This window comes from Mustela nivalis (assembly GCF_964662115.1).
Source record: "Mustela nivalis genome assembly, chromosome: 1".
Taxonomy (NCBI): domain Eukaryota; kingdom Metazoa; phylum Chordata; class Mammalia; order Carnivora; family Mustelidae; genus Mustela; species Mustela nivalis.
In genome coordinates, this window is record NC_139020.1 from 171,275,214 (window position 1) to 171,295,556 (window position 20,343).

General features: G+C 37.0%; 1 long non-coding RNA gene across 2 annotated transcripts in view; it reads left to right on the forward strand.

Moving 5' to 3' along the window:
• Nucleotides 1-513: 513 nt before the first annotated feature.
• The window catches only part of LOC309853449, a 391,799-nt gene continuing 371,969 nt past the window's right edge, over nucleotides 514-20,343 (forward strand). For both annotated transcript variants that reach the window (XR_014305692.1, XR_014305693.1), the window contains exon 1: nucleotides 514-600. This is a non-coding gene — a long non-coding RNA (uncharacterized lncRNA). The remainder of the gene's footprint in view (nucleotides 601-20,343) is intronic.

Genomic DNA, 20,343 nt, shown 5'->3' on the forward strand with positions numbered 1-20,343 from the left:
TACCACTGAGGTGTTACAGTTAAAAATGGTTAAAATGGTAAATTTTACATTATATGTATTTTATCACAATAAATAAATGAAAAAAAAAGGGAAAAGAGGACCCAGAGACCTAGGTACAAAGCAGGTTCTGACTTGGCAGATGGGGTGGGGCCTGGGACTCTGCATTTCCAATAAGTTCCCTGGTGATGTATGTGCTGCTGGTCTGTGGACCACAATTTGAGTAAAAGTGTCATTGTCTCCCATAATGCTGGATGGTAACATGAACAAGAAAGGGAATGGAAAGGAATCAGGCTTGCTGAGTCAGGAGCAGGATGTAATGAGCAAGTTGACTCAGCTGCGCAGGGAGGGCCTCCCCCTCTATCATAGGGCCTGTTTCCTATAGTGGGAACAGGCCTAGTTAGACACAGGTGTGTGTGTCTGTATATTGTCAACACCTGCGGGCACCAGATGCTTCAGTGTTTGCTCGAAGCCTCTGTTCTCAGAAAGTTCGCGCTGCCGGCTGCTGGTCAGAACGCCTCAGGAAGCAGGTCCTGTGAAAAATTAAAGCCAATTTGCTTTCTCCATATTCCAGAGTTGAGGTGGACATCAGAACTGAGGCAGGTAGGACATTTTGGGACTATAGTATCTAAAAAAATTGAGTATGGTCTTGGCTCGGTATGACTAACGCTTTTTTCTTAGCCTTCCCAGTCATTTCCTTTTTAAAGCTACTTTCAGATTTGTGATCTCGTCTTGTTCTCTTGGTGTTTTATTAAACTCTAATGGTGTTGACATGTAGTACATGTATATGATACTTTGCATTCTTGTCTGATGTTAAATATGCAGGCCTGCCTGCTGTCCATGGGGTCCTAGAACCCAAGGTATTGAATATTTCATCCTGTTTTTTTTCTTGTTCAAATAAGCACAGGTTGTGCTCATTACAGCCTCAGAAAGTTAACTTCGTGAGGAAGCCTGTTGACTTCTCTCTGTGTTTGTTGTCTGGCCCCTGGTCTGAGTGGTCAGGGCCAATACCTGGAAGCTATTTAGGGACATGGATCGGGGCTTTTATAACTTGAAACATAAATTATAGCAGAATGAAAAGAATATAATGCAAAGGTACTGGGAATGTTGAATTTGTTTCTGGGGATACTTCCTGGCTAGTGTTTTTGCTTATAATATTGCCTGTGAGGAATTAAGCATTTTGGGGGTTTTATTCTGGTTTTCTTTGGTGGGTGTAAAATGTATTGAACTCTTATTGTAGGAAGTGCTTTATGTAAGCTATTTTCACGTTCCTATAAAGTAAGGCAAATTGGTAATAAAAGCACAACTAAGCAAGGTATGTATTAACATTTTCATATATTCATAGCTGTCGATGTTTTTGTTACTGGTTTTAAGACCGAATCATATAGTTACTGACTGAACTTTATGATCTAATCTTCAGGGATGCAATGCATGAGTGAATTTATTAACTTCTGTGGGTTTAAGTGATTTAATGAAAAATGAATTTTTAAGGAAAAAGATGGCAGGTAATAAATACGAGATACTTCCCACCTGCTTCTGATATATGACCCCCCCATGGTAATTCTCTTCAGTTAAGCAAAAGATGGATCACTTTAGCCACGCCAGAAAGAACCTTAAACCGAACTTTGTGAATGACAATCAGAGAAAATAGGCCAAGGTCACCTGAATTTCCTCACAAAGATTACCCTACCTAAAGTGAGATTTTAAAAGAGGGAAGGACTTGGCTATATTAAAAAGGAAAGTTTTATTAATATAAAAGGGTTCGACTACAAGAAAGGTTCAGGAGATTAACCTACTTGCTTATTCAAATAAATTAAAGATTAGGAATTTTGACTCCATTTCTGATGTTACTGTTTTAAAAGGTAGATTTGATCATTCTGTTTCTATATCCAGAGCTCATTGCCTTGGATGCTTGCGGAATTTGGGGCAGCCCAGTCATTGAAACACAGTGGCTGAGGAAGAATCTCAATTGTCCTTTCCTGATAATGGTTACGTCAAAATATATTCAGTCAACCGACCAATATTCGCATGCTTAACTGCATCCCAGGCACTAAACTACTGACTACTGAACCAATGGGGAGCCAAAAAGGTAACGTCTGGCCCCCTCTGCTTGTAGTTTTACTTGGGAAGGTGAATATTGACAGGGATAAATGCCATGATGGAAAGAGAAGAGCGCGAAAGGGAATAATGGAGGGAGAAGCTTTTCTTGCTAAAAGCAGGGAGCACACTGAGACAGTAATGCGCTGCGGGGCTCTAGTTCTCTGGGATCGGGCACCAGCCTCGCTGCCACCTCTCCACATGGGCAGCTACTTACATGGCCAGAAAGAACAAGCGGAATTGGTTTGGGACTCCCCCAAGGTGACAGCCATACTGAGCCAGTGACACTCTCAAGCATGGCTCTGACTTGGTTGAACTTGGAAACTGCCTATGGAGTTTAAAAAATAACTATTACCTGACTCCCTCTCCTAAGGGATTCTGATAAAATTGGTACGGCGTGCTCCCTAGAGGGTTGAAAAAGCTCCCCAGATGATGCTCATGTTTTCTGGGGTTGAAACGCTAAAGCAGTTTATATGTTCACATGCATCTAAATCACCTGGTTGGCTCACCGAAGCACAGGTTTCTGGCAGTCTCTCTCTCCTCCTCCCAGAGTCTCTGGTCCCGTTTGTCTAGGGGATGGCCTAGGAATTTACCTTTTTTAATAAACTCCCAGGTCATGCTGCTGCTGACTCAGGAACCGCATTTTGAGAGCTATTCCTGTAATTTGTTTCTTCCTGTTAATCAACGGGAAAGTGGCATATAGCAGAGTAAAATTCAAAACATGACACTCAATACAGTCTGTTCCTTCCTCATCTCTCTCTCCTCAGACAGAAAGAGTAGTGCGCTATGGTGAGTGCTGTGAAATGTGTAAACCCATTGATTCACAGACCTGTAGCCCCGGGGATAAAAAATACATTATGTTTATAAAAAAATTTAAAAATTAATAAAATAAAAAAGAAACCTCAACTTCTGTTTTCTAAATATTAATTTTACTTCCTGTTCTTTCACCATTATATTTGTGTTATAAGAAAGTGGAGAACAGAGGCTGTTCTCTTAGCAGGAGGCCATTTTGCTTTTTGTGTCTTAGTACCCAGCAGTTCATTTAGTCAGAATGTAATTGCCCAGGTTGATATTAGGTAATTCTGTAGCAGAGTTTAAATTCTCTCCTGACATTCCCTTGTCCTTCCCTTTGCAGTTTCTCTATCTTAGGTGCTATTAAAAATAACTAGGCTTCATGCTTCCCTCGCAAATACAAGGGAGGTAATCGCCTTAAGTGATGTTTTCTGGTTATAACTTAACCTTTGACTTTAACAATAATGAATGGTAGAGACTTGAGTGAGGAGTAAGATACCAGGTATGAGGGCTCAAGAGCCTGTGGAGAAAAATTAGGCTTTCTTCACCTTTTGGAGATGGGAAAATGATTTTAACTCTGTTCCAAGTGACATCCCAATTCAAAAAAATGATCGGTTTCAGATCTCCTTCCCTAAAGAGTCCAGGGCTTGATCTAGCCAGCATCAAGTACCTGGGTCCAGGGTGCCATCCCTGCACTTGGCGTTCTTCGTGTTGGCATTAATCTCTCATTAAACTTCTTCCCTGGGGTGGCAAAGATGGTACCCACCAGCCACTGTCTACATTTAACCACAGTTATATCCCAGTGGAAAGTAGATGCCTCTCTTTCAGTGACTCTAGCCAAATTCTCAAGGCTGAGGCAGATGGCATATATCTTTGCCTTAACTGATCACTGTATCCTGTCGACATGGAGGACGTTTTGACTGAGACGAGGACTGGAGTTCACCTTAAAGGGAAGATGAAGGAAGAGCAGAAGACATTCAAGGCCAACACAGGAAGAAAATAGTTTATACTATTTTAAATAGTCGAAATATATACTATTTTAGTCGAAATATACTATTTTAATATAGTCTAATTTATATAATTTTTAATAATTATAAGTAATTTAATTTTTTATAATTATAAGTAACTTAATATAAATATACTATTTATATACTATTTTAAATTGTCGAAAATACAGTACTTAACCTCTAGGGCATGGGTACTATCCAGTAAGAGCAAAGGTTTTCAGGGTTCTCAAGGACCCGGATGGAAGGACTTGCTGGATCAGGGGACATTCTGGGGCTCTTGGTGGCAGGTGGTGAGAGGAACATGGGCTGACAGTCATTCACCAGCCACTATGTGAGTATTTCAATATTATACCAACCAGCATTGCTTTTATTGTGTATAACACCAAATATCAGCTTTGGTACACTGTCAAAACAAGGATCCATTCTATAGGACAGAAAGAACCTAGAAACTCAAGGACTCCCTCAAAAATCTTTGTGTTGTGCTGTGTAATGAAATATACCTTGAACTTGCAGAACATTTATTTTTTGCTTTTGAAGTTAATTTACATATTAAGTGTTTTTTTAATGTACTCACAAAAGTGAGTGGGTGAACAAATACCACTTCAGTGGAAGTAGTCAGTAGTGGACTCCTGAATGTGTGGCAAGAAATTTCTTTAAAGTTTTAGGTTGATATATATTTTGTATTCTAGTCCCTAATGTGTATTTACTTCGTATATTGAAATACTACTTTAAGAGTCCCACTAGGAGGGATGTAGTTTTATACTTCTAGGTTAATGGTAAGATGTTGTTATATTGAAGTTACCCATTTGGAACAAGTGAAGAAAATTAGGGCAAATTAAACATCACCCAACATAACAGGTTGAACCTTCAGGCAATTTCTCTTTGGTATCTTGGTGTCAGATCTCTCAAGAGCCCAGAATCATATAATTATACAGATACAGAAAATGGTACTATTTCTTATTTTAAACTTCCTGAGTCAGTTTTGAGTATCACAGTCTCATCACTGAGGAGAGATGCCCCCCTAATGTTACTCATAGATAATCAAGCAGAATGTTTTCAGGCTGTAGTGGCCATTCTAAACTCATTTGCAAGGGGTACTTCTGTTACTAGTAGATTGAAAAGATCTTTATTGTGGCTGACCTCTTTTATCACCTCTGGAAAATACTAATCATAGGAAGTTTTTGAGGGAAGAAAGATGGCAAATGCTGTAATACTTATTTTGCCATGGATACTGTAATTTTTCTTAGTAGATTTACATAAGGAATCTGGTTTATGTGATGAGAACACATGTCAAATTAGTTTGTGAACATCAAGAAATTCCCAAATAGCTATTCTGATACTTGTGGTTCTGTCAGTGCCAGTCATAGGAGGTTTGTCATTTTCTTGAAAGTGGCTTGTCTGTTACATTCTTCGTGTTAAGATATTTGGCTCCCAGAACTCCAAGGCATAGTTTCCAGTCAGTTGCTGCAAATTAATTTTTGGAGTCTTGGGCTGCTAATGTTCTTCCTTATACATACACATACTCAAAAACCAAAAATAGGCTGGCATTGGAAAGCAGTTTTTGATGATTGTGTAGGATTTCAGTAAAGATTATGAGGCTTTGTGAAGTGCTTGTTGAAGTGATTTTTTATTCTACAACTTTGTAAAAAAATGATAAATTTATTTCTCTAAACCAGTATTTAAATCCTCTGAGGCCTTAGCTTGCTTGGCTGGTGGGAAATTTAGTCTCAATCTTTACTGGGGTTCCTTGTCCTTTAGAGCTAGCTATAGTTCCCAGAAGCTAATATTTTCCACCTTGGAGAGCCCTCCTTGTTTCACAGTTCTTTATGGACCTCTGTTCCTCTACCTTCTTCACTCCACCAAAAAGAATCTCTTCCATTCCATGGAGGAATCGTTCTTCCTCTCCTCACATCTACTTACCCTCTAGCCTGTTCAACATAATCACCCTCAACTTGCAGATTTTCTGAGAACAAAAGTTAGCTGCTATTTTCATCCAGTAACACACATACTCCTGAGATAAAGAAATAAAAATACCAGATTCCTTCTTGTAATGGGGCAGAGGAAAATGCAGAAAGAGCAAAATACACATTTTTTAAAAACTTGAAAAATTATCTTATTGTGGCTATAAAAATCAAAACGGTTTCCCCCCTGAATATTCTTGCAAAATCAAACCTCTCAGGAGCCATGTTAAGTGTTTTGTTCAGCTTTACATAGTCTAAGGATTCCAAAGTATTTCCCAGGATGCGTGCATTCTGACTCAAGAAATAGGGACATCAGTTCTCATTTGATGCTTCAAAACCATATGGGTTGAGAGCCATTATCTCCTTTTTACAGATGACAACAGTGAGGCTTACGTAATCTGGGACTTCCCCTAGGTTAGTGATTGATGCATGCAGCAAATCCTTTGAGCATTATGCGCTGGCCACTCTTCTAGATATGAGTACGTCTGTGAACAAGACTTACTAGCTCTCTCCTCTTGGGAAGCTTCCAAGGAGGTTGGAGAGCAGGGGAAAAAGCAAACAGTAAACTAAATAAAGAATTTCAGATTATAGCAATAAGAGCAGCTAAAATTTATTAAATTGCCAGTCTTGGCTGGTCCCAAGTTTAAGTGTTTAACATGTGTTGTCATCAAATCTTTAAAGGAACCCTGTGCAATAGGGAATGTTAGACTGTTTTAAATGGGGAAACTAAGGGAGGCCTACAAAGATTAAGTAATTTACGCATAGGAAGCAATGGATTCTATCCCAAACACCCACGAATAACTTTGTGGTGTTATGCCAAAGGGAAAATAGGTCATGAGATGCAGGTGGGCCTGGAGCCAGACTGCTTTCCTAGGTCATGGCTGGGCTCTCTGGAGTTACATGTGAGCTGACAGCCAAAAGAGAAGGAGAAGCTCACAGTGCAAACTTTAGGAAGGGGAGTGGGGCTGTGCGGGTAGGATGGCAGCAATCGGGAAATCCATGTCTATTGGAATCCTAAATTCAGTGATCCTGCTGCTCTCTAAAGAGGAAATCAGTACCCGTGCAACCTCTAGCAAATAAAAAACAAAGCCTATGTTATGAAAGGACAGCTATGGCTGATAAAGTATTTTTTTACCTGTTTGCAGAGGTGTTAAGACTTCCACAGTAGCCTCATTCTATTCTTAGTTTGGGTAGACAGTTGAGGAGGCAAGAGGTATGTAGAAGTTCCCATTTTCTCTCAATGATTGCTTTCATAAACATAAACATGGGCTGATTTTTATTCTTCAGATTCTTTTCTAGCTTATAATTTTGAATTAAAACATTATGTTAGAAATAACTATAATTCGTTATTACTAACTATTGCTGGTAGAAATTGTGAAACATTTTCCTTTCTGTTTTGTGAAGTTTGGGGAACAGAATTAATCTTTTCTCCAGGATTTATTCTGCTTAGCTGAAGTTGTCGGAGCCATCTTAGCTCTACAACTTTGAGAAGTCTTTCAAGTATGCTAAGAGTGTGATGGATGAGCTTCTTCCTGGACTGAAGAGTGGTGTTTGGCAAAGTGCTCTGTTTTTGAAAGCACAGGGACAGAAGTTTTCCCACCGTGGAAGGTTAGGCACTTCCAGATGCATTTTAATTCATGTCACTTGCTAAATGGTCTAAATTTTGCTTAACCAGAATTATGGATTTTTCAATCTTGTCAAGTAGTTGAAATGTATTCAATTATTTCATTCACTCATTCATTGAACAGTGTATGAAGAAAACAGTGTATAATATCTGCTGAGCCCTATACCCAGTTCTGCCCTAAGCAAACAACGTTACTATCACCAAGTGGACTTGCATCTCTGAATATCATTTTCCACATCTGTAAAATGAAGGATGATGGGATGGGACAAATTGAAATAATTAAGTTTGGGATACGGAAACCTTGACTATTATAATACCTTGACTGCCTAACACTGTTTGAGATCTAGAGAAAGAGAATGACACCAGGCAGATGATGCTTTCATTACTAGTAATGGTCTTGGTGCTGAAACCAGTGTGGAACTGTAGTTGTAGCTCCTTGGAGTCAGAGGTTCTGTTGACCTGAGAGATGCTCCTTCAACCATTGCAATGGTTCGCTGAATCCAAAAGCAAAACAAATCTAAGGAGCCAGCTGACAGCCATTTTCCAAGTTCCTATTGATGCTCAATCTTCTGATATTACCACTCTAGTGTCAAGGAAAGACCTTTCTAGGAAAAGCACTTTTTCTTTTGAGATGAAGCAAGCCCAAGAGAAGGAGGTTTGAGCATGGTAGAGTATGTCCCATTGCCCAGAATCTCTCACCCCTAAGTCTTTTCAGGTCTGAACAACTCTGAGACAGAAGTACAGCCTTCCAATTTTGCCACAAGAGAACAAGATAGTAGGGCTGCACATCCTTGATTGTTATGTCACCCCAATCTCAACGAAAGAAAATGCCTAAAGAGAATTACCCCCAAATAAGATTATTTAGGTATTTCTGCAACAGTTCTTTTTTTTTTTTTTTTTTAATTTGACAGAGAGAGAAAAAGAGAGATCACAAATGGGCAGAGAGGCAGAGAGAGGGGGAAGCAGGCTACCTGCTGAGCAGAGAGCCCAATGCGGGGCTCGATCCCAGGACCCTGAGATCATGACATGACCTGAAGGCAGAGGTTTAACCCACTGAGCCACCCAGGCACCCCTCTGCAACAGTTCTAAACCTAGAAAATAAATCTTAGTGAATGCCATTGAACTTGATCAGTCAGCAACAGTTGTCCGGTCATTGTGGCAGATGACATAATAACTGGGAAAGGGTAGGAATGGAGAAGAGATCTGTACTACCATAGACAAGAAGTAGTCAAGACAAGGCAAGACAAGAAGGAACCATCCTAAAGTATCTTCAGTTGACAAGTTGTGACTCTGAGTTGGCCTTCAGTTGACAGGAAGGAAATAGGGACTTCAGTCCTACATCACAAGGAACTGAATTGTGTCAATGATCTGAGTGAGCAAGAAAACAATTTTTCCTCTAGAAGCCCCAGAAAGGAGCTCTCCTGACACCTTGGTTTTGGTCTAGTGAGATGCACACCAACTTTTGACCCATAAAGTGTATGATTATAAATTTGAGTTCTTGAACTAAATCTGTAGTAATTTGTTGCAACAACAGGAAACTAATAGATTCAGAGAAGATTAAGTCAAAATATGTCCTTAAGAATTCTGAATCGATTTTGTGATCCTAAGATCATGACCTGATCCAAAATAAGGAGTCAGACACTTAACTGAGACACCAAGGCACCCCTGAATAAGGTTTTCAATGACTGGCCCCATCATCTGCTCTGAATCTCATCAGCAAGGATGCACTGAGGGTTCATTACCAAGCATACTCTCTCCTTATGTCTCTCTTGAGCTGGGTAAACATTTCCTTATTTTTGTGTCTATTTAACCCTGCTGAGCCAAATCTAAGTAGTATTTCTTAAATAGTCTCAGCGGCTATTTTGCCATTGGGAAATTGTTCTTTGAAGCTTTGGTTTGTTTCTAACAGCATTTCTGCAGAACAGAAGACATCAATGTTTAAGTTTCACCACTTCTGAGTAGAGTTGAGGAGGTTATTAGCCCTAACCCCAAAATATCAATTTTAGGTAAAAGTATAGTGAGGGTATGAATTATAAAGAAATGAAAGGTCTGCTTCATCATGTGGATTCAAAAGAAAAGCTTTCAGGGTTTCTGCAATTTGTTTTGGGCTTAACAGAAAGATCTCATCTGTTGTTTTATAATGCAACCCACTATCTTATGAGTGGTACCATAGACATTACTTTGTAGGCTTTTTGTTTATTTCTGGAAGTAGAAGCAGCAGGAGAAACAGTTTAGTCCTTCAGAGAATTAAGGCTTGAAATGGAAAAATCAGTCCTTAGTGACAAGCTTTCTCTAAAAGCTGTTTGAAGATGAAGCTCTCACTTAAAAATAAACAACTTAGAATCTTCTCCCACCACTGATTGACTGTCCATGGGGAACTTCAACTGCACACATTCTCTGGAGCATAATAAAACCAACTGCTGGGATCCAAACAGTTTCTTCTTTGAAAAGTCTGAATGCTGATTGGCTGCACTTCTCTCATGGGTGATGTGCAAGGGGAATGATAAGGAAAGGAGAGTCGGGGTAACTGCTTCCCTATGATGACAGTAATCAGGTCTCAGGATGAGATAAAGACAGGCCATTTCTCTGTGCTCAGATAGGATAGCAAGTCAGAAAGCAGTGATTAATAAATAAAGAGTTGTATTAAAAATAGAGCATCATAGAATCAGTAGGGAACTCAGAAGTTTTTAAGTTCAACCCATAGTGCAAAGCGGAAAGCTCTTTAGAGTATTCACTGAGCCTTTTAGTGACAGAGACTTGACACATTTCAGAAAGCTGGTATTGGTTAAAAATCAGGTCCTTGTGTTGACCTGAATCTGGTTCTTTGTGAACTTTCTCCTAATGGTTCTTCAGTCTATGGACGTTGCACAAGTCACAGTCTTGAATCCAGTAGAAATTCCAAGCCCTTAGAGGGTTCTTCAAAATCATGTTGTTTAAACCTATCCTTTTACAGGTAAGAAAACTAGAGCCAAAGAAGGTCAGAATTTTGCCTAAAGTCCTTAAGCTAGCTGGTGGCCATCAACAACCTAAGTTGTACAATTGCCTGAGTTTTTTTTTTTTTTTTTTTTTTTAACTACACTCTGTCCATGAAAAGGGACCCCAGTGAAGGGACTTTTTATGTCAGCACACAGTGTCATCACCCAACCTGGGGTATTCTCAGTGTTGGGAGAAAAAAATGAATTCAAGAGTGAAAAAAGTCCCGAGTACTAATCATGGTCTTGGAACTTATTATCTGTTAAATCTTGGTTATTTTCTTGAACTGTCTTATTCTCAAATTTCTTAATTATGAATTAAAGATAATGAGAATTACCCCGAGGATGATATGAGGTCATAGTGTTCTGGGAGTACCTATTTCAGTACTTAAAATAGAGGTAACATTAATACATTATGTGATTCTTGTTTGTTAATATTTTCAGCAAATACTTTTTGAGTGCCCTCTGGGTTCAGGGTACTGATATAGATGCTGGGCATGTTGAACTGAATCAAAACATGACCAGTACCTGCCTTTATGTGAAGAGAGTGAATGAGCAAATATACAGGCACATCTAAATCATATTAGTGTTAAAAAATAAAGCAAGCTTGAAACAGAGAAAGTAACTAGGTGCTCTTTTCTACAGGGAGGTCAGGGAAGGAATCTCTGGGGAAGTGAATCTTGAAGAGGCACCTGAAAAAAGTCAAGTTAAGAACCATATGAACCCTGTTTTAGGATATCCCAAAAGGAAGAACCACCAAGGGCAAAGGTCCTGAGGCTAGGGTGTTAGTTGTGTGAGGAGGAGCTAGGAAGCCAGTGTGTCTAATGGTTGGAGATTAGGACAAACAAAAAGGCTAGGTCACATAGGACCTTCATGGACTGTGGTAAGAGGTTTAAGTGTGGTCTTGGTATGATGGGTGATTCTGAGGATGAATGTGACGTGATATAACACACATTTTAAAACAGTACTTCTCTGGACACACTGGAATTTCTTTACTATGAGTTTTTTCGGTTTTTTTTTTTTTTTTTTATGTTCAATTAGCCAACATATAGTACATCATTAGTTTTTGATATAGTGTTCAACAATTCATTAGTTGTGTATAACACCCCACACTGGAATTTTTTACGGATATTTTAAAAAATACCAGTGCTTGTTGCCAGAGACTCAAATTTAAATAATTTGGGTGAGAACCATTCTGAGGGATGCTAATAGGTATTTAAAGTAGAAGAGCACTCTTAGAAAAGGATCTCAGTAGTTGATTGGTTAAGAAACTAATATGACTCCCTGTTGGCCCTGAAGATTCTTTCTGGGTTGTAATAAGGAAAAAGATCAGAAAATTGTGATGTCAAAATGGATTCATAAGAACCAGCTTCTAGATACTTGCTTTGTTAAAGCATTTTAACTACAAAGAATTTCATTGTGCTGCAGTATGTGGCTGATGAGGATTCCTCATTTGAGTTACATATTGGATGTTAGTTGATTAATGACTTTGAATTCCAGTTTCTTGAGTACTTGTGATAAAATTTAAGTATTATTTCATCTTGTGTTTTAGATAGTTTGCATTCTTTTAAGCATTATGTAGTTCACCATAAAAACCACAGGGCTTCAACAGTTTAAAATTATATAGTCAAAAGTTGTGTGGTAGGTCATTGTTCCTCAACTGGGGGAGAATTATACTCCTCATGGATCATTTGGCAATGTCTACAGACATTTTTGGTTTTACAACTGGGATGGGGATGCTAGTAAGAGAGATTAGAGATGGCCCAAAATCCAGTAGTGACAAGATTGAGATACCCTGCTTTGTGGTCATTGTCCTGTAATGTGGAAAAGAAGAAAATCTAATTCTACATTTTTGCCACTTAGCTGTATACTATGCAAAAAATTTGACCTCTCTAAACTCCGGAGGAGGTGGTCTTACCTGAAAATAAGATATTGATTAGGATCAATACAATGTGATAAATTACCAGTGCCTATTATGTATCTGTTACTGTATTAAGCTGAAACAGAAAAGTTCCTTCCCCTTGAAAGGTAATGATATGTGAGGGTTTATATGACAACTATAGACACGATAATGCTTTGTAATAAGCCACATCAAATTTCACTCACTGAAAACACCATCATACATTCTCATTCATGGATTTCAGATTGGCTGGGGTTCATCAGAACTTACCATGGCTTATGTCCTGGTTAGGATCCACTTCTGATGCTCTATGTGACTTTCATCCTTCCTGGACTAGTAAGTTTTCCAAAGCATCATCCTTTCATGATGGTGGAAAAAAAGCAACAGAGGTATGTGTAGAAATATTCAATACCTATTAAGATCTGAGCTCAGATCTGTACCACTGCCCCTTTCAATGACATTCTTTTGGCCAAAGCATGTCATATAACTAAAACCAGAATCTTAGAGGTGGTAAAATAAATTCTACCTCTGGCAGTAAAAATTTTGAAATCACATGTTTAAGGGCATAAACATAAGGAAAGGTAGGAATTAGGAGCAATGGTGCTGTCTATGCAGAGAGAACTTCCAATTCAAGTGTGCAATGGTTTTAAGGCTATGTCCTTGTCTGTGCATCTCTTGAGATTTTTGATTAAGTTGAATTCAAAGATGTTGGATTTATTAAACTTCATTTAAAGTTAGTCTTAAGCAGAATTTCAGTTCTGCCCCAACTTGATTTGGTCTAAGGCATTCTTTCTACCATGAAGGCTTGTTACAAAAAGGGGTATAACTTGATTATTGCATAAGATAATTTATGATACTCTGGCAGTGGAAGGAAAAGGAACAGATGGTTAGCATCATCAGTACCATAGAGTGTGTCAGCTGAGTGATATGTCAGATGTTCTTCCTCCTCAGTGGGTGATGGCTTCCTCCCAGTTACTGCTCCTTGAATTTGAGAACCAGCAAACATTCTACTTCATAAATGGTCTTAGAAAGTGCTTTGAAGAATTCTCTAATACTATAACCATAAGTTAGATGCCTTACAAACTTTATCCCTCTGCCTAATGACAAAACCGAAGCTAGGTATTCTGATTTAACTTTAAAATATGTGTTATGTAAATGTGTGTGTTTGTAAATGCATAGAGTATATCCAAGAAGGAACTCATGAATTAACAGTTGTGCCAGGAGGTATTAAGTGGGTGTGGGACAGTGGAGAGAAGTAGAATTTTGTCATGAATGTTCTTTTTTTTAACCTCATATATTTTGTATTAAGAGCATATGTTACCTTTCAAAATATTTCAATAAAATAGAGGAACACAGTAATATTCATACTTTACAACTGGGGAAGCTAGTTAAGTTACTTATGTACTGAGAGCCTCAAACCTGTATTCCTAGATGGCAGAGTTGAGATTTGAATATAAGTCTCTGTAACTCTAAAAACTTAATTTTTATCCTGCTGTAAAGTTAATTCTCAAAATTTTCTGAAAATGGATATCATTGTATACGTTTGACTTACTTACTGTTCAGGAGACATTCCTGCATTTTCATCAATAATGTCTCCATTAGTGTAGTCATTATATTTCTGCTTGCCAGAAGTTCTGTTTGACAGGCTGTACAAAACCCATTATGTGATCTCCAGTCTGAGTGTGGAGTCATCAAGGCATAAAAGTTACCACAGTATATGAAGTCATCCACTAAAAGAGATGCTGAGAAGTCTAGTTGTGGACTCATGCATTTTTATCCTATTCACCTATTAAAACAACTAGTGATAACATTGCCCACCAATATCGATTACTTTTGCCATCTGGGATTAATATTTCCCAGAAGAACTTTTAAGACCAGCCAAGTTTGGGAGATTATATATGGGTGTGTGTGTGTGTGTGTGTATATATATATATATATATATCAGTGGATTAAGCCTCTGCCTTCGGCTCAGGTCATGATCCCAGGGTCCTGGGATCAAGCCCCGCATCGGGCTCTCTGCTCAGCAGGGAGCCTGCTTCCCTCCTCTCTCTCTGCCTGCTGCTCTGGCTACTTGTGATCTCTGTCTGTTAAATAAATACACAAAATATTTTTTTAAAAATGTCATTATAGGAGAAAGTTACTTAAAGTTCATAAACTACTTTTACACCTAAAATCCATGCATCTGCTTTGCCCAGGCACACATTAGGAGGAAGGAGTGGTTGTTAAAGAAGCTAAGTTTAAAAAATGGGAAGTGATTTATCCTTCTGAGAACATTTTCACTGCTTTGAAGTAGGCATTTATAAAGTCAGTTATCCTTAATAGTTGCTGATGTTTTTCAAGAGGAACTCTTATCACGACTTGCAGGTCTCCTTTGGCCCTTCTTAGGTTTGGGGCAGTCTGCTGTTGTTGTTTTTTTAATTTGTCTTTATGGGGAAGAAAGAGCATGATACTATGAAAAAATCCATACACTGGGGATTAGGCCACTGGGATTGAAGTCCTTCTCCATCCAGGCCAATGTGTGACCCTCACCAAGTCTCTTCTCTGTAGACCTCAGTTTCTAAGGTCTAAGAAGAGTCAGGCAGTATTATTCTCTGTTAGGTCTTTCCTATCCCAAGTATGATACTCATGATTAGTTTCCCTGGGATATGGTAACTCAAGTGCACATTTTTCACCTAAGAGTCCTAATAAAATTGTCAAATTATTTAAGTTTTCTTTAGTGGAATTTTATTTCCCTGCTTTGTATGTTTCCACTCTTTCTCTGTTTCTTCCTAGATAACTACTCTACAGTAGTCTGTTTGTATCAGACAGCTGCCAACTAGGGCAGGAGAGCATAGCAGAAAAAACATCAGATTTGGAGTCAAACGGGTGTTCGTTTATCTCTTGTTTTTCAATGAATTGTATCATCTTGAAAGGGTCACTCAACGTCATTAGACACGATGACCTAAATAATCTGGATAATTTCCTCAGAGCTAAAAAAACAAAACAAAACAAAACAAAAACAAAAACAAAAAAATCCACAAACAAAAACCCCCCACTATTCTGGGACCTGCTAAAGTGGCAGGGTATGATACTGCTTTTCCCAAATCCCTTATCCAAGTGCAGGTAATTTTATAGAGTGCATGGTTTTCTCTCTTGATTTTGATTTGTATCAGATAGTAAAGAAAGGAAACCCACCCCACAGTTCTACCATGCTGACATGTTAACTGTTTTCATTGTCCCATAGATTTTGGTTTGGGTTGGGCTAGGAATTTAATTTACTATAATACTCAGGGAGAGTAAATTTTTGTTTAGGGCTTCCTACATATCCCTGTCAATCACTGTGTAGGCATCTAGTTTGTTGTAAGGACAATCTGTTTTGTGTTAAAATGGGATCATGGTAAAGATAGAATAGCAGTTTTCAAAAGTGCTTAACTATGATCCACAATAAGAAATACATAATGATGTATGAATACGCACTGCTGAAATAAACACACTGCTGAAATATCTTTAAAAAACAATTATTGTCGTTATTATATGCACTACAACCTACTATTTTTTTATTCTATTTCTTTAAAAATGCATAAGTCATGACCTACTAAACTGATTTCATCGCCCTCTAATGGGTCTTCACCTGCTGTTTTGAAAAACAGTCACAGCCAATCTACCATTTAGTTGGAAAGCCCTAGGGATCCAAAAACATCTTGCTTGGCTCAGCTTTAAGCAAAGAAGTAAATAGTATCCATTAAATAATGTGCACTGGTTTGAATGTAGTACAATGGAGAACTTCTCAAATAGTGGCATCATCCTTTCACATGCATAAGCAATATCAAAACCCTGGAGGATCTCATTAGGATGGTTATTCTGCTCTATGATACATGTTTTCTAGCTTTTTCTTCTTAGAAGAATTTTGTATCATGTAACCACAAGTAACTTTGCCATCTTGGAAGAGCTCCATTGCTTAAATGTCTTGAGGCACTGCAGGCGTACTGTCCCATGTCCCTGTGTTACGGCAGCTCCAAGTGGAAACACGTAGTATTGGTGCAAAAGAGAAAAAGTCCAAAGTTCTAACAAATGAGCAGGTAGTCAACTTAGCAAGTCAGTGCCCAATGGTGAAACAAAGCAGTTGGACTAAAGACTTCCATGCATTTCCTTTGTCATGCGTTCTTATTAACTTGAAGTTTTCATTTGGCTTCTGAAAACCAGCCATCTCTTGATAATGCTCTTGCGTCTGAAATCGTCACCATTTTAGTACATGGGAATTAGTCTCATGCCTCTGAGGTCAAGTTTTCAAAGACCAAAGACCTCTCTTTGGACAGGTTGATGTTTCCAAAAGCAAAGTAGGGAATGACGGGTAAATATAGTGATTTTCAAACTGTAGAAGTGCAGTGATTTATGAAAAGATGCTTGATATCTTTAGTCACTAGGGAAATGTAAATCAATACTACAACGGAAAACCACTTCAGACCCACTAAGATAGCTGGAATCAAAAAGTCAGATAATAAGTGTTGATGAGAATGTGCAGAAATCAAAACACCAATGGGTAAAATTTAAAATACCACTTTGGAAAGCAGTCTTTCCATTTCCCAGATGCTTATACAAAAATTTATTCTATGATCTAATAATTCCCTTCCTAGATATTTTCTAAGAAAAATGAAAATAGATGTCCACAAAAAAACTTCTACACAAATACTTATGGTAACATTATTGGTGGTAGCAAAAAATTAAAGACAACCCAAATGTCCATCAACTAATGAATAGATGAATAAAACCTAGTCTATCTGTATAATATATATTATTCAGCTTTAAAAAGGAATACATTCTGATACATGTTATAATACAGATGAACTTCAGGAACTTTATGATGAGTGAAAGAAGCCAGATACAAAAGACCACACATTGTGTTTTTCCACTTATATAAAATAACCAAATCAACAGAGACAGGAAGTAGTTTAGCAGTTAGGAACTGGGGAACAGTGAGTGACTGAATTGGTACAGATTTTCTTTTTGGAATGATAAAAATGTTCTAAAGTTGGGTAGTGGTATACCCTATAAAATACACTGAAATCACTAAATATTACAGTTTATAATATATAAGTTATATCTCAAAGGTGCTTTTAAAATTTGCATATCTTTGATTAGTAAAACTGAGCGTATTTTGTATGCATATTAGACATTAAGTATTCTTTAGGGATTTTTCTGTTCCTATCCATTGCCCATTTCTTTTCTAGGAAATTTTAAATCTTATTTATTATTCTGGTAAAATACTAATAGCATAAAATTTACCATTTTAATCATTTTTAAGTGTATGGTTTTAAGTATATTTATGTTGTAGTGTCATAATCAGCACTATCTCCCAAGTTTTTCAACTTTCTAAACAAACACTCCATATCTATTAAGTAATACCTTCCCAATCTCTACTCCAGCCCCTTGGCAACCACCTTTTTACCTTCAGTGTCTATGAATTTGATGACTCTAGGTTCCTTACATAAGTGGAATTATATAGTATTTGCCCCTTTGTGACTGGCTTATTTTTTTTAGCGTAATATCTCCAAGATTCATTTTTGTTGTAGCTTTTATCAAAACTTTATTTTCCCTTTTTAAGGCCAACTGATATTCCATTGTATGTATATACTGCCTTTGTTTTTTTTGTCATCTGTTAGTGGACACTTGATTGCTTCCCTCTTTTGGCTATCGTGAATAATGCTGCTCTGAATGTGGGTATATAAATATCTGTTTGAGACCCTGATTTCAATTTTTTTAGGTATTACCCAGAAGTTGGATTGTTAGATTATATGATAATTTGATAATACCATTTTTAATTTTGGGGGAACCACCATCTGTTTCCATATTGGTTAAACCATTTTACATTTGCACTAGCACCGCACAAGAATTCTAATTCTCCACATCCTTACTAATATTTACTTAATCATTTTTTCATTATAGTCATTCTAATGAAGTGGTATTTCACTATAATTTTGATTTACAGTTCCCTAATCATTAGTGTGATGTTGACCATTCTTTTGTGTGCATTTTGGCAATTTGTCCATCTTTTTTTGAGAAATATCTATTCAAGGTTTTGCCCATTTTTTAGTTGAGTTACAAGATGAAAAAGTCCTGGATAAAATTGCATGACAATGTGACTATCCTTAAAACTATAGCACTTTATACTTAAGATGGTAGATAATATGACATTAACATCTTACCATAATTTTTTAAAGGAATAATAAAAAGTATTAAAGTAGAAGATGTCACAAGGGCAGTAAGGAGAAAACAAATAGCAATATGGTATATTTAAGTTCAACTAGGTCACACTAAGGGTAATCAGACTATATAACCTGAGGCAAAAATTGTCAGATTGAATAAAAAAGCATGACCCAACTATATTCTACCTATAAGAAGCACACTTTAAGTATAAAAATACAAATATACAAGAAGTAAAAGGATGGAAAAAAGACCTTCCTAAAATAAAATAAATATCATAAAAAGAAATATTAAAGATTAGAACACAAAAACATGAAATAGAAAAAAGCTAACTCAAAATTAAAAAAAAAAAAAAGATACACCACTCAGCAAAAGAAAACTGGAGTAGTTATGTTAATATAAGGTAAAGTTAATTTAAAAACAAAGAATGTTACAAGGGATAAAATGGAGCACACCAAAATGATAAAGATGACTGTTACATCATGAAGACATAACAATATCAGATATTTAATCATCTAAAAACAGAGCTTCAGAATACTTGAATCAAGTTTTGATAGCTGCAAGAAAAATAGATGAGTTTATAATTTTGGCCACAGAACAAATCTGAATTAATTTAAAAGGATTCTATGAACACAGTGGAATTACATTAGACATAAATAAGAGGAATACCTTGAAAAATCCCCGCATATTTAAAAATTTAATAACATTTTTATTTACTTATTTTCTCATGGAGCCTGAGATCATGACTCTGAGATCTCATGACTCTGATTGAGACCTGAGCTGAGATCAAGAGTGAGACCCTTAAGCACCTGAGCCACCCAGGCACCCCAATTTATTAACATTTCTCAATGCCATATTGGTCAAAGAAAAAACCAAATGGAAAATTATAAGTTATTTTTAATTAAAAGGAAAAAGTCCCAATATATTATAATGTTTGGATGTGGCTAAAGGAGTACCTATAGGAAAATCTATAACACTAGTCTATATTAGATAAGAAAAATGGCCCTAAATTAGTGTTTTACACTTCTACTAGAAAGACTTTAGAGAAAGGTAAGTCAAACCCAGGATAAGGAGATGAGAATAATAAAGATCAGAGCAGAAATAATTAAAAAAAAAAAAACTTCACAAAAACTGGTTCTTTGAGATCAATGAAATTGATAAACTTAGATTGATGTACAGTAAAAGGACAACAATTACCATTATTAGAAATGAGAGAGGTGGTGGTGTTAAAGATTCTTGCAGATATTAAAAAAGATAATAGGGAAATATTATTAATAACTTTATAGCAACATATTCTATGAGTAAGAGCTCACATGAACAGAAATAAATTACCTAGATACTCCTATTCCATTAAATAATTATACTTTATACTTAAAAATCTGCCCATAAAGTTTCTGGCCTGGTTGTCTTATCTGGTAAATTCTACCAAAAACAGAAGAAATATAGTCAATCGTATTTAAAAGAAAAAATTTTTAGTATAGTTGACACACAATGTTACTTTAATTTCACATGTAGAACACAATGATTTCACAAGTTTATACATCATACTGTGTTTGCCACAAGTCCCCGTAAATCACTATTATTATATCAGTGACTCTGTTCTTTCTGTTGTACCTTTAATTCCCATGATTTACTCATTCCATAACTGGAAGCCTGTATCTCACGTTCCCCTTCACCCATTAAAAAAAAAAGAAAACAAAAAACAAAAACAAAAAGAAATACAGTTAATCAAGCACAAACTTTTTAATAATAATGAATAGGAAGAAATACTTTGTGGCTCATTTTATTTGCTTAACATTATTCTAATACCCCA